The sequence below is a fragment of the Pan paniscus genome, chromosome 4, assembly GCF_029289425.2.
Source record: "Pan paniscus chromosome 4, NHGRI_mPanPan1-v2.0_pri, whole genome shotgun sequence".
In the NCBI taxonomy this organism is placed as follows: Eukaryota; Metazoa; Chordata; class Mammalia; order Primates; family Hominidae; genus Pan; species Pan paniscus.
In genome coordinates this window covers 154,599,606-154,613,997 of record NC_073253.2, presented here as the reverse complement: position 1 = coordinate 154,613,997, position 14,392 = coordinate 154,599,606, and the positions used below count along the sequence as shown (strand labels likewise).

Below are 14,392 nucleotides of genomic sequence, written 5' to 3'. Positions count from 1 at the left end.
TATTAGAGATTTCAAGGCAGTTTTGCTTTCAAATGGCCCATCTTTCTGGTTCCCTCTTCTTTCTCAGCCTGAGCTCAGCATGACTTTTCCTCCCTACCTCGTTCTGCTCTACACACACGGCTATGCCATACATGAGGGCAATTTGGGTGACACCCTAGACTCTCTGATTTTACAACTCCCAGTTTGCAGCAAGAAGCAGGTAGTGAAGTGGATTCTCAAAGGGAATCAGAAGGGGAAAATAATTTGGCCATCAATATGAGTAAAAAACCCCAGACACTCATATACACCCCATCTAAACATAATCCTTCGCCACCCCCAAGAGGTAAGTGAGGCAGTCGTGTTCTCTTGCTCACTTCCACATAACTTGCTACAAAGTCTTTTGGCAACACTCCCTTTGTCGCCTTTAATGTGTTGCTTTAATGACCCACATAATGAGATTGCACCTCTCCAGGCCTGAATAAATGTCATCCCGTGAAGTGGGCATCTTCAAGGAGCTGGGAAAAGTACAGCCTTCCTGGAAGGGCATTTTTGCTAAGAATTAAGTCTTTAAAAAAGGCTGATACCCAATAACTACAATTGTACCTAGTTTATCAAGGAGTCTCAGCTTACCACTGTTTCAAACACAGAATTGCCACCAACTGTGTGTTCTCAAATCCTCTTTAATGGTGCTTGACATCATCTTAGTGCAATTCCATTTATTTCCAGTTATTAAGGGTTATTCGGTGACATTTTTGTTTCTGTAGGACTCAGTCCCATGCATTTCAAAACTTGAAACTTGTTTTCACGTAATGACTCTCTTTTTCTCACCACGCCCAAACACATACACAAACCTAGACTTGAGTTTCTAAGCTACTTAAAGGTTGTAGGGGAAAGAGAATGGTCTCTTCTCACCATGCCATCTCCTATGCACATGCCCTCTGATGTTGGGGCAGGATGGAAAGAGGGAAGGACAGAGATGTTTCCTCATTTAGCTGCTTATGATGAGGATCTGATCCTTTTTATTTCAGTGGTCACTGGTTCCCGGATAATGCAGACTGAGCTTTGACTCCTGCTGTGTGGCTCCTTCATGGGGCTCATCCATTGGGTTCTTTGGAGAATGTTGTAGGGCCATCCCCTGCATATTCACCTACATGGGTGGCCTGGCTAGGGCTCCAGCTGCTTCCTTTCCTTTTCCTCCCCAACCACAGTCTTCCCCACACTTTCCTTCTACCAGGGGCATCTCATCCAGTGGGAAACCCACTTGGGGAATAATGGCAGAACAGCTCAAGTCCCACTTCCTAAGGTGTTCCCTCGACCCAGGAGAAATGTATGTGTCCTTGACACACCTGAGAAGCCACAGACCCCTATATCCATGTCCTAAGCAGCCTCAGGTGCTCCTGCTGGTCCAAGACTCAAAAACCATCAAAGGAAAGATAACAGACCCCAAATTAATGGAGTCGACACTGCAGGAATAGGAATCCCACCTGTCAAATAATTCTCTTTGGGCCTCTCTCTCTTGGTTTTAGGGAAGGAAAATACCCATACCTCCTTCTTCTCTCTTATGGGGAAGTGATGAGAAAAGTCCTATACTAAGGAATTAGTAAATGAATAAGTTCTATGGATGTATTCACAGAGTTGATGGATTATTTTAATGGTATGATATGTTAAATGAAAAGAGCAGTGTAGCAGATTGCATTTTCCAACATGGCAGAAACATCACCACTCGTCTCACAGGCTTTCACTACAATGTGACCTTGACGATCCTCCTACCAAATGATGGGGTCTTTGCCACGTCCCCTTGAAGCTGGGCAGATCTCAGTGTCTGCCTTGACCAAGAATAGTGCAGAACTAACATTATGTGACTTTCAAGGCTGACTCATTAAAATGCCATGAACTTTCACCTTGCTCTCTTGAGATGCTCACTCTTGGGACCCAGCCACCATGCTGTGACGAGGCCCAAGGCACCACATGGACAGGCCATGAGTAGGTATTTCAGTGGATGTCCCCAGCTGACATCTCAGCTGATGACTTACATCAACTGCCAGGCATGTAAGTGATAACCCTCTTAATAATTCTAGCCCTCACCCACCAAGCCATCCCCAACCTCTGTATCTCCCCATTTGAGACCCCAGACATCATGGAACAGAAACAAGTGATTCCACCATGATCCTCTCAAATCCCTGATCTGCAGAATCTGTGGGCATAATAAATTGTTGTTGATTAACCTGTAAGTTTGGAATGATTTGTTATGCAGCAATAGTAACTAAAACAAACAAGATACCAAATTGTCCATAGAACATAATCCATGTATTTCATATATATATGGTAGGGTGGGAAATATTTGACACTGACTACAGATGCCTCTGTCTTCTAAGAGGAGAAGCATAGTTAATATCAATGAGAAAGTAAATCTCTATCAGCCTCTATTTCACTTACAAAGACTGGTGGAGAGACATGAAGAAAATATGGGAATTTCAAAGCCTCCACTTTCCCTTCCTTATTAATAATGATTGAAACTCAGAGTAGGTGACCCTTGGTGTGAATGGTACTTAATAGTAGATACAGAAAGGAGGTCTAGGACTGTGTAGGGGCTGTAGAGCTAAACTGCCTTCTAGGATAAATGAGAGAATTTGAATGTTTTACAGACAGAGAAGGCAAACAACAAGGTGGAAGGCCGGGATCTTCCAAGAAAAGTGGTCGATGAGAAAGACATTTCCCTACAGCAAGGCTGTTAAGGATCTTTCCATAAGAGAGATATATAAGATCTAATTTTATCTCTTTTTTTAATTTTTAAACTTTTTTTCTTCCTTCTAAGGAAAACAACTCTAATACGATCTAATTTTAAACTCGGCATTTTTATGATTTTTAAAAATCCCTCCTGAGTCCTCACACTTTGAGTAAAGTTTGCTACGTGTACATTTCTTGGGAGAAGGGCCTGGTGGGAACAAAACACAGAGGCCAAGTTTGACATGAAGCTCAGTGCCTTGCACAGGGAGAGCAGGGTGCTGTCCCTTCATGTGACACTGTGAATTCAGAGCTCCTCGGGGGTGGACACCTAGAGCCAGAACAAACCCACGGGACTGTCAGCCCCAGGGATGGCGGGACTCTCAGTGAGCATGCTGGACTTCCTACAGAAAACAGGAGAAAGAGCTTAAGTCACTATTGTTTAAATCTCAAAGTACAGGGCCACCTCACCTGCTGTCTTAATTATAAACAATGGAGTGGCTTCTTGAGTGGCATCTTGCACAGGGGTTAGCTCGCCAAGTCAGCGCGCCAGGTAAAAAAGTCAAAAGTCAAAATGCCCTTGAAATCCCTTAGCAGAATGCTACATGGGAGATGGCCATTTCTCAGTAAGTTTTGCCATGGCTGCTGTGTCCCTAACTGTACAGTTAATCCTTGACTCTTAGTTTGACTGTCAGCTGAAGCAGCTGGTTTCAGTGAGAGACTATGTCAAACCAAAAATACATCTTTTTAAACCGAAACCCAGAATGTCCATGGTAAGATGTTTTACACGCTGAAAAGCTCCGTGGAACTGAGGTCCAAGGGAAGAACAGAAGATTCTCTCCCACTCCCATCTCACACACACTCCCAGGGAGCCACTTACTCCATGGAATGGTAAACAGAATCACTCACACTTTAGATTCTCTCTTTTCCTTCCTCTTCTCTCTCATGCTTGCAGAGTTGAATTTTATTGGATGTATGACATGGCACTCTAGAAAAATATTAAAAATACTTACGTTAGGCAAAAATACTGGAAGGGAATACACCAATATCTTAGCAGTGGCAGTCTTTAGATACTCTATTATTCACATTTTTTACAATATGTGCATAAAATTTCTATCATGGTGAGTACCCCATTGGGTAGTTGTAGGAATTAATAGTACTTAAAACAGTGCACGCACAAACAGTAGGCCCTCAATATACTTTATCTCATTATTATTATCAGGAAAGAACAAAGTTTACCTCACTCCTGTGAGTAGGAAAGCGAGGTGGAGGAGATGGCGGTCTACCTGCCAGGGAGTCCCCTCCCAACCCTGTAAACCTGCGGGAGGCTTTCCTTACCTTCCCTACTCATGACTGGGATGTTTTGTTGAGTGAGGATCCTGCAGGATTATATTGGCCAGGTGTCAAGAAGGAGAAAACCCCAACAAAGATTGAGAAAATTAGGAGAAAATGGGAAGGTAGAAAGTGGAGGCTAGGAAGTAACAAAAATTTCCAGGAGTCTTATCAATGCTGTCATACAGGACCAGGAACAGTTTTGAGTAGGACTCCCCCTTGGAGCAACAGAAGGAAGGCTGGCTGGGATTAGGCTTTGACAGACCTGGGATCTGAATTCCAGCTCTGCCCCTTGAACAAATGACTTAATTTCCCTTTGCCTCAGTTTCCACATCTAGAAAATGAAGGCTGATCATAACATCCACCCTATCAAGACATTGTAATAATACCTGCAGAGTGCTTTAGCACAGTGCCCGGCACATAACGAGATCTCAACAAATGTTAACCGTTGTTATCATCTGCATCCTGAAATTCCCTAATAATTGCATGTGGTTTCTGGGCACTTGAATTGATTCTTTGTTTCTATTTACAGACATAGAATACTCTGCTGTTCAGGAGCATATCTTTGCAATGCAAATTGAAATGTGTTACCATCTATCTAACTGGCTAGTGCCTGATATTGGTGAAAACGTGGGGAAATGGACAAATCCTGCCCTGCTAATGGGAATGCAAATGGCTTAATCTCTGGGAAGATTAATTTGACAGCACATATCAGTCCCTTAAAGATGACCATGTGGGGCCAAGTAGGTGGGCAGAGGGAGCCAGGTAGTGGCAAGGGGTTGAACAGAGGTGGGGGCAGGATGGCTGGCAGAGGTGAAATGCAGAAACTAGGATGGATCCCATTGAATCAATATATCTCCAAGGAGTCCCAGAAATTCCAGGGGGGAGGGAATATTATAAAACACATGGTCGAACAAATCAAGGGTGGGATTATTATATGAGTGTTAGAGAGAATGCTAATCCTTTAAGACTGGAGACACCAAAGAAAAGTACTTCCACATGCCGACTGCATATCCTTACCTGGAGACTCAAAGGCATCTCCAATTTAGCACACCCACAATAGACCTACGGACTACCACACCTCCCACTCAAACTGTTCATCTCTCAACATTACACTCAAAAGAAAAAAAAGGCACACCACCGACCTAGTTGTTCAAGCTCCAACTTAATGAGTCATCCTTGATTTCTGCTTTCCTTTTACCATCACTACCAAGGACATCACATCCAATCCCTCAACAGGTCCTGTTTCTTCTGCTTCCAGAACAGATCCTAAATCCAGCCACTTCTCTCAGTCTCCACTGTGATGTTTGATCTTGGCACCCACCTGGACTACTGAAATAGCTATATATATATATATATATATATATATATATATAGTCTCACTCTGTCACCCAGGCAGGGGTGCAGTGGCATGATCATAGCTCAATGAAGCCTTGAACTCCTAGGTTCAAGTGATCCTCCCACCTCAGCTTCCTGAGTAGCTGGGACTCAAGGTACATGCCACCACATTTGGCTAATTTTTTGTGTTTTTAAAGAGACAGAGTCTTGCCGTGTTGCTCAGGCTCATCTTGAACTCCTGGCCACAAGTGATCCTCCTGCCTCAACCTCCCAAGTAGCTGGGATTATATTCACAAGCCACTGTGCCTGACAACCTTGCCTATCATCTTACCTTTTCTACTCTTATCCCTTTCAAACCATTCTACAGGTAACAGCTTGAACGCTCTTTTAAAAATAGAAGCAATTGTCCAGTCACTCAATTGACCAGATTAAAACTCATTGATTTCTTTATGTTGTCCACCTCTTTCTCTTTGTCTGCCATGCATTTCCCCTTGACTACTAACCCACAGTCAACAGGCCTTCTCTCTGTATCCCCAACACAGCATACTCAGGGTTCTCTGGCTGGAGTGCTTCTTCTTTGGCTCTTCTCAACATCCACGTCTCTCCTCAAAGAGGTCTTCCCTCACTAGACTAGCCACAGGCACTGCTCTAGTCACTATCACAATACCTTGTTCTACTTCATAGCACTTATCTCCATCTGAAATTCTTTCATTTGTTTGTTTACTTGTATATTGTTTACATTTCCCCCACCAACACACATACGCAGGACTAGAATATGAGCTTTGTGAGGGCAGAAGCCTGCTTGCCTTGCTCACTATTTATCCTCAGCACTTCATACATGGTAAATGCTCACTAATTACTTGAAAAAAAATCAATAAACGAATACCTGGATCATACAAGTTTCTGGACCCTCACACTCCAGCTCCCTCTAGTCATTTATGACTTCAGTGTTGGTGGACAATGAAAGCAGAGAAGGGAGAGAGGAGCAGGCCACTGGTTCTGATGGAGAGATGAAGATAAAGGCTTCTTGTTTAACCAAAGAGAAAGCCAGAGGGAAGCTCAGGGTTTGGTCTGGGCTTGCAGAGCAAGTTGATGGCAAATTGAAACACTAAGGCTTCTAATACTTGGTGCTTGTCTAGGTAACTGCTCCAGATGTGTCTTGTCACCATCACTACAGTGTTACTTCACAATGGTGCACAAAGAACTAAGTTCATCCCAAAGGAACTCCTCTTGTGACATCTGATCACATGGCATACAGGAAGTTGGTTAATTAATAAGCATTCAAATGATGAAGCGTTGAAATATTATGAGGCTGCCAGACAGAGCTGAAACTTCCTTAACTTAGTATTTGCTATAGTTTGAATGTGTCCCCCAAAAGGCATGAGTTGGAAATTTAATACCCAACTCAACAGTGTTAGGAGGTGGATCTTAATGAGAGGTGAGTAGGCCATGAAGTCTATACCCTCATGAATGAATTAATGCCTTTATTGCAGGAGTGGGTTCCTTATAAAAGAGTACCTTTGGTCCCCTTTTCTCTCTCTTTCTCTCTCTTGCTCTCTGCCCTCCTGCCATAGGAAAATGCAGCAAGACCCTCACCACATGCAGCCCCTCGATCTTGGACTTTCCAGCCTCCAGAAGCGTGAGCTGATAGATTTATGTTTATTATAAATTACCCAGTCTGTGGTATTCTGTTACAGCAGAACAAAACAGACTAAGAAAGAAAATTGGCACTAAGAGGTGGAGCTGTTACTACAACAAATACCTGAAAATGTGGAAGCAGCTTCACAACTATGTAATTAAACGAAGCTGAAAGAATTTGGAGGAGTAGGCTAGAAAAAGCCAAAATTACTATAAATGGACTTTGAGGATGATGCTGGTAAGGGCTCAAAAGAAGAGGAGAGCTATAGAGGAAGTCTGAAACTTTACTTAAGCCATCATAATCAGAATGTTCATAGAAATATGAGCAGTAAAGGCCATACTGATTGGGCCTCAGATGGAAATGAAGAATACCTTATTGAAAACTGGAGTCATGGCCATCCTTGTTAAGTGGCAAAGAACTTGGCTGAATTGTGTGCGTGCTCAAGAGCTTTACAGAAGGCAGAATTTAAGAGCAATGAACTAGGGTGTCTGGTGGAAGAAAAATCTAAGCAAAATACTGAAGGAGCAGCATGGCTTCTCTTAACTGCATAGAGTAAAATGCAAGAAAAAGAAATGATTTAAAGACAGAATTTAAAATTAAAAGAGAAATAGAGATTTGGAGGACTCTCAGACTGGCTATATAGTAGAGAATAAAAAAAGATTTTTTTTAAGAGAAAAAAAATTTTTAGGAAACCAAGGATGTGCCCAAAGGACCATTTGATAAGGAGATTAGCATGGATAGAATAAAGCTGGAGGTTATTCATCAGTACAGGGGGAGAATGACCCCAAAGGCACATGAGAGATTACTGATGCAGACCTTCCTATTGCAGGCTCAGAATGACAACGCCTGGAAAAAGAAAATACATCAAAAGAAAGGCCTAGGGCATCCACGGGGCCTTGGCTCCAGGCCAGGTCAAGTCTCTGCTCTCTGAATCCTGGCACAGCACCCCAAGTGGCAAATTTTAGCAGTATCCGTGTGGTGTTAAGTGTGCAGGTACACAGAATGCAAGAGCTGTGGGGACATCACTTCTTCTACCTAGATTTCAAAGGATGTCTCAGACAGCCTGGAGGCCCAGGCAGAACTTTTCTCATGGGCAGAGTCACCGCAGAGAGCCCCCACTAGGGCAATGCCCAGCAGAACTCTGGGATCAGAGCCGCTGCAGAAAGTCCCTACTAGTCCTTGTGGAGCCATGAGGGTAAGTCTACCCCCAAGACCCCAGAACTGTAGAGTCACCACCATGAGATAACAGCCTGGGGGAGCTGCAGACATGAGATTTCAACCCCTGAGAGCTGCTGCACAGGCCTAGCTCTCCCTAACCCCCCATAGGGGCAGGGTTGCCAAGGCATTGGGGGACCAACCCCCAACCCATTATACAAAAAGGTAGGACACTGAGTGAAAAAATATTATTCTTAAGCCTTAGGATTCAGTATTATTCATCTTAATTGGGTTTTGAACTTGCCTGGGACTTGTTTCTCCATGCTTCTTTCCTATTTCTTCCATTTGGAATGGGGATGTCTATCTTATGCTCATTCAACTAATGTATTTTGGAAGTAGATAATCTGTTTGATTTCACAGGCTGACAGCTGGAGGGCTTTTAACTCAGGATAAATTGTGCCTTGAGTCTCACCCATATCTAATTTAAATGAGACTCTAAACTTCGAACTTTTAAATTGGTGCTGAAACAGTTAAGATGTTGGGGCTATTGGAATGGAATGAATGTAGTTTGCATGTGAAAAGGACATGAGTTTTGGGGGTCAGGTACAGAATGCCATGGTCTAAATGTGCCCTCCAAAATTATTTGTTGGAAACTTAATCTCCAATGCAACAGTATTTGGAGGCAGGGCCTAATGAGAGGTGATTGGGCCATGAGGATCCACCTTTCATGAATAGATTAATGCCATTATCACAGGAGTGGGTTTGCCATAAAAGGGTAAGTTTGGTCCCCTTTTCTCTCTCTCCCTCCCTCTCTTTGCCCTTGCACCTTGGGATGATGCAGCAAAAAGGCCCTTGACAGATGTCACCCCTCAATCTGGGACTTCCTGACCTCCAGGAAAGAGCCAATACATTTCTGTTCATTATAAATACCCATCTCGGGCATGCTGTAACAGCAGCACAAAGCGAACTAAGACAGTATTCGAGGCATGCCACTCTTTATTCTCTTTCCAGATCTGAAATCGCCCACATTAATTTCCCCATCTGTACAATGAAAAGCAAATGATCAGCAAAGTCTCTTCCAGCCCTGATGATTTAGAATGTTTCTCTTTGACACCAGTTTCTTCCTTCAGTCAAACTGATCTAATTACTGTCCTCCCTGTCCCCTACTGCCATCTACATATAAGCCCCAAGACATTTGCCTTTGCTTATATTGGTTCTCTACCAATAATGCTGACATTTCCTCTCTGCTGTTTGAAATACTGTGCAGCCTTCAATAACCAATAGAATTACCACTTCCACTCTTCGTCCTTATTTTTTCCAGCTGAAAAAAACTTGCCTTTTTTTAATTATTATTATTTTTAGATGGAGTCTCACTCTGTCGCCAGGCTGGAGTGCAGTGGCACGATCTCGGGTCACTGCAATCTCCACCTCCCGTGTTCAAGCCATTCTCCTGCCTCAGCCTCCCGAGTAGTTGAGATTACTGGCGTGCGCCACCACACCCAGCTAATTTTTGTATTTTTAGTAGAGACAGGGTTTCACATGTTGGCCAGGATGGTATCGATCTGCTGACCTCAGGATCTGCCCGCCTCAGCCTCCCAAAGTGCTGGGATTACAGGGGTGAGCCACCACACTCGGCCAAAAATTTCCCTTTTATGAACTCTTGGGGCATTTTCTAATCCAGGGATTGGTAAACTACAGCCTACAGGCCAAATGCAGGCCATTGGCCAAATCTGTTTGTTTTTATAAGTAAAGTTTTACTGGAACACAGCCATGCCAATTCATTTACATACTATCTCTGGCCGTTTTTTGCTATAATGGCTGGGTTGAGGGCATGTAACAGAAACAGTGTTGTGGCAGGCCAGGTCTCCATTAGCCACCAGAGCAGTTAGCCTTCACCAATACCTTATTGTCACTCTGATGAACATATAAGTAAAACATTAAAGAACTGGAGAAACTGGTGCCTTAGTACAAAGGTTAGAATGTGAAAACAAGTCCATTAAGACCACACTTGGGCTTTCTCAGACCTTAGAGTTTAATTAAAATAATGGAGGTGTTCTTGCACACCTTGTACCAGGACCTACTTTAGATTAAGCAATTGTTGCAAGCCTCTGAAGTAATTTTCCAGACCCCAGGCCCCACATGTAGGCATATCAGAGGCATTTAAGCCAGAGCAACTCCATCTTGAATAGGGGCTAGATAAAGTAAGTCTAAGGCCTACTGTGCTGCTTTCCCAGGAGGTGAAGGCATTCTTAGTCACAGGATAAGATAGGAGGTCCGCAGAAGATACAGGTCATCAAGACCCTGCCGATAAAACAGTCTGCAGTAAAGAAGCCGGCCCAAACCCACCAAAACCAAGATGGCAATGTGAGTGACCTCTGGTCGTCCTCACTGCTACACTCCCACCAGCATCACGACAGTTTACAAACATCATGGTAATGTCAGGACATTACCCTACATGGTCTAAAATGGGGAGGCATGAGTAATCCATCCCTTGTTTAGCATGTCATCAAGAAATAACTATAAAAATGGGCAACCAGCCACCCTTGGGGCTGCTCTACTTATGGAGTAGCCATTCTTTATTCCTTTACTTTCTTAATAAACTTACTTTCACTTTACCCTATGGATTCGCCTCAAATTCTGTCTTCTATGAAATCCAAGAACCCTCTCTTGGGGAATGGATTGGGACCTCCTTCCAGCAACATAAGCACTAGAGAAAAACCTCTAATTTTAGTTGGTCTGGTGAGTTACTCCAACCTTCTCCCTGTAACCAGTTGCGGAAATAAACTCCCTTCTTTCCCAGTCTGTCTGCATCTCGTTATTGGACCGCGAGAACAGACAGCAGGACCTCGTTCTGTCCGGGAACAGTGTGGCTCATTATACTGTTTAAATATTTACTATCTGGCCCTTACAAAAAAGTTTACCAACCTGTAGCTAATCTATGCTTCTCAAACAACAAGATCCAGGCTGAGATCCAAAGCGGGAGATATCTGAATCCACATGGTCAACGTTGTGTATCTTCTTGGAGCATCAATTTTACTAGAAGACTAGGAAGAAAAAATAGTTAACAGACTATACATGTAGACATTTAATAGACATTAAAGCAAACACATTTATATTATGGAGTAGAATCCAACATTTTGAATGAAATTATGAGTTAAAATTCCAAATGTGACCAAAATTTCAAGCATAGGGAGGCCTCTACACATTGTTTCTGTTCCTTTACTGTTAAAAATATTTTTGTATAGCCGGGCGCGGTGGCGGATCACCTGAGGTCAGGAGTTTGAGAACAGCCTGGCCAACATGGTGAAACCCCCTCTCTACTAAAAATACAAAAATTATCGGGGGGTGGTGGTGTGCGCCTGTAATCCCAGCTACTCGGGAGGGTGAGGCAGGAGTATCGCGGAGGTTGCAAGGAGCCGAGATCACGTCACTGCACTCCAGCCTGGGGGACAAGAGTGAGACTTCTGTCTCAATAATAATAATAATAATAATAATAATAATAATAATAAATAAGTGAAATATTTTTGTATAAAATTTTAGAAAACACCCATGTATGCTATTTAATTTGTGGTGGAAGTGTTGCAGAATTTTGCTCCTTAGTTCAACTAAAACCGGGTTCTTGTCACACAACCAGGAAGAATGAGGCGCGCGGAGACACTGAAGGGTGCTTAGAGAGGAATTTGTTGGGCAAAAAGGAAAAAAGGATAAAGAAACTCTCAGCAAAGCAAGAAGGAATTCTGCCAGTGGGCTCCCATCTCACAGACTGAACACCAGGCCACTACACAGAAACTGAAGAGGCCAGGCTCCTACCTCCTGCAAAGAGTGTGAACTCCCCCTGGCTCCACCCCGTTCTCCCAGTGAGCAGGCCAGTCGGAGATTCTCCGGGGACCCCTTTTTATCTGCCTAGGAATTTGGCCATCTCAGAAGTACATTTCTTCTGAGTCTTTGTATTCTTGCCACTTCTGGCACGGTGCTTGACTATAAGAACTCCAGAAGGGCTGGCATTATTTATTAACATAAATCCTAAAAGGTCTTTACCCGTCAGAACGGCTTAGAGGAGTTCCGCATGTAGGCGGAGAGATACACCAGATGACTCTGCCTGCAGAGATCTCATACTCTGTGGCTTATTAGTGCCTGTATTGTCACTATGGCAACAAAAAGTCTAATAAGATCTAGTTAAATTAATAATATTCATAGCAATGTCATCACTAATATAAAATTCAAATTAGTTCTTCCTGAGCTGAAAACAGAAACAATCTTTATATGAATGAACTAGTGATAACCTCGTTGTTTTGTTTTTTGTTTTATTTGCCTTTTTCTTTTCCTTTAACTGATTTATGTATTTTGTAGGAGAATGGAGATATTAGAAAGTTCACCGTGTCCTTGACTACCGGCCCAACCACTACTACCATCCCACCCCATATCTCTCATCCCAAAGCATCTCCCTGACTTCTGAGGTCTGAACAATCACTGTTTCAACAGTGACCACTGGGTTTTGTTGTCTGTTGTTATCTTTGTTTTGTTTTTGAATGCAAATGTGCCTAGGAAAGGATAACATGTAAAGTTACCAATCTCTTCTTAAGACTCGGCAGATGGCTTTGGCATTGGTTGAGGATGGGGTGAAGAAAGGCAGTCCCAGCCTCTGAATCAGAGTCAGGTCTGAGGCCAAACCCCCAATTCTGCCATTGACTTGCTGAGCTACTCTCAGTAATTACTTGCCACTGCTGCACCTTCATTTTTCTTTCCTGTAATATAAAAGCTGGAAACTAGGTGTTCTCCAAGAGCTTTTCCAGCTGTAAAATTCTACAGTTCAAGGCAGCATAATTAATGGAAAAATCAAGGGCACAACCACACGGATAAAAATTCAGAAAGATAAACCTTTGGGAGGCTGAGGCGGGCGGATCACGAGGTCAGGAGATCGAGACCATCCTGGCTAACACGGTGAAACCCCTTCTCTACTAAAAATACAAAAAATTAGCGGGCGTGGAGGCGGGCGCCTGTAGTCCCAGCTACTCGGAAGGCTGAGGCAAGAGAATGGCGTGAACCTGGGGGGCGGAGCTTGCAGTGAGCCGAGATGGCACCACTGCACTGCAGCCTGGGCGACAGAGCGAGAATCTGTCTCAAAATAAATAAATAAATAAAATAAACCTGATTGGAAAAGGTTACAGAATCACTTGTACAGCATAAAACCACTTTAACTTTTTAATTTAATTTTTGTAATAGGTAACATAGTCCATCCACATGGGCTATCTCAAAAAAAATTAAGAAATATATTTAAAAGTCTTCTCCCATACCTCATACCGCCCCTCTTTCCACATCCCACATGCAAAGCTGCTATTAGGTTTTGCATGTAAACTTTCAGTTTCTTTATGCATATGCAAAAAAAATTAATACATAGGCTTATTTTCCCCTTCATTAGCACAAAATATAGCATGCTATATATATTCTTCTGCATCTTGCTTTTTTTTCCACTTCACATGTATTTGAAAACTTTCCATATTAGTACAGAGAGTGCCTTCATTCTCATTTACAACTGCATATGATTCCGTTACAACGATGCACCATACTTATTTAATCACTCCCTGTTAATGAATATGTGAACTATTTCTGGTCTTTTTATTACAAGCAATACGTCAATGAATAACCTTGAACACATGCAGTTTTGAACATGTGTAAACATATACTTATCTATAGATAAATTATAAGAAATGGGATTTCTTTTATAATTTTGTGCGTTTGCCATTTGCTTTTTTTTTTTTTTTTTTTTTTTTTTTTGAGGCAGTTTCTCACTCTGTTGCCGAGGCTGGAGTGCAGTGGATCAATCATAGGTCATTGCAGGCTCAAACTCCTGGATTCAATCAATCCTCCCACCTCAGCCTCCCAAAAGTACCAGGACTATAGGCACGAGCCACCACACCTAGATTTGTGCATTTGCATTTTTGTTATATGTTGTCAAATTGCCCTCTACAGAGATTATACCAGTTTACTCACCACAATCAAAGTTTAAGTGTGTCTTTCCCTCAGCCACTTCTATACACTGTTATCAAATCTTGGGTATGGACCGATTTGGCAGATTTTTGAAATGCTATCTCAATGTGAAGGGGGTTTTTTTAGTGAATTTTTTTTTTTTTTTTTTTTAGAGACGGAGTCTCACTGTGTTACCCAGGCTGGCCTCTAACTCCTGGGTTCAAGCCGCCCTCCCACCTCAGCCTCCTAAGTAGCTAG

At 42.8% G+C, this 14,392-nt stretch overlaps 1 long non-coding RNA gene across 1 annotated transcript in view; it reads right to left on the bottom strand.

The window, feature by feature from the left end:
- The window catches only part of LOC103786160 (uncharacterized), a 356,334-nt gene that overhangs the window by 282,140 nt on the left and 59,802 nt on the right, over window positions 1-14,392 (bottom strand). The window contains exons 2-3 of the long non-coding RNA XR_008625464.1: window positions 11,093-11,211; window positions 3,613-3,691 (exon numbers count right to left, since the gene is read on the bottom strand). This is a non-coding gene — a long non-coding RNA (uncharacterized LOC103786160). The remainder of the gene's footprint in view (window positions 1-3,612; window positions 3,692-11,092; window positions 11,212-14,392) is intronic.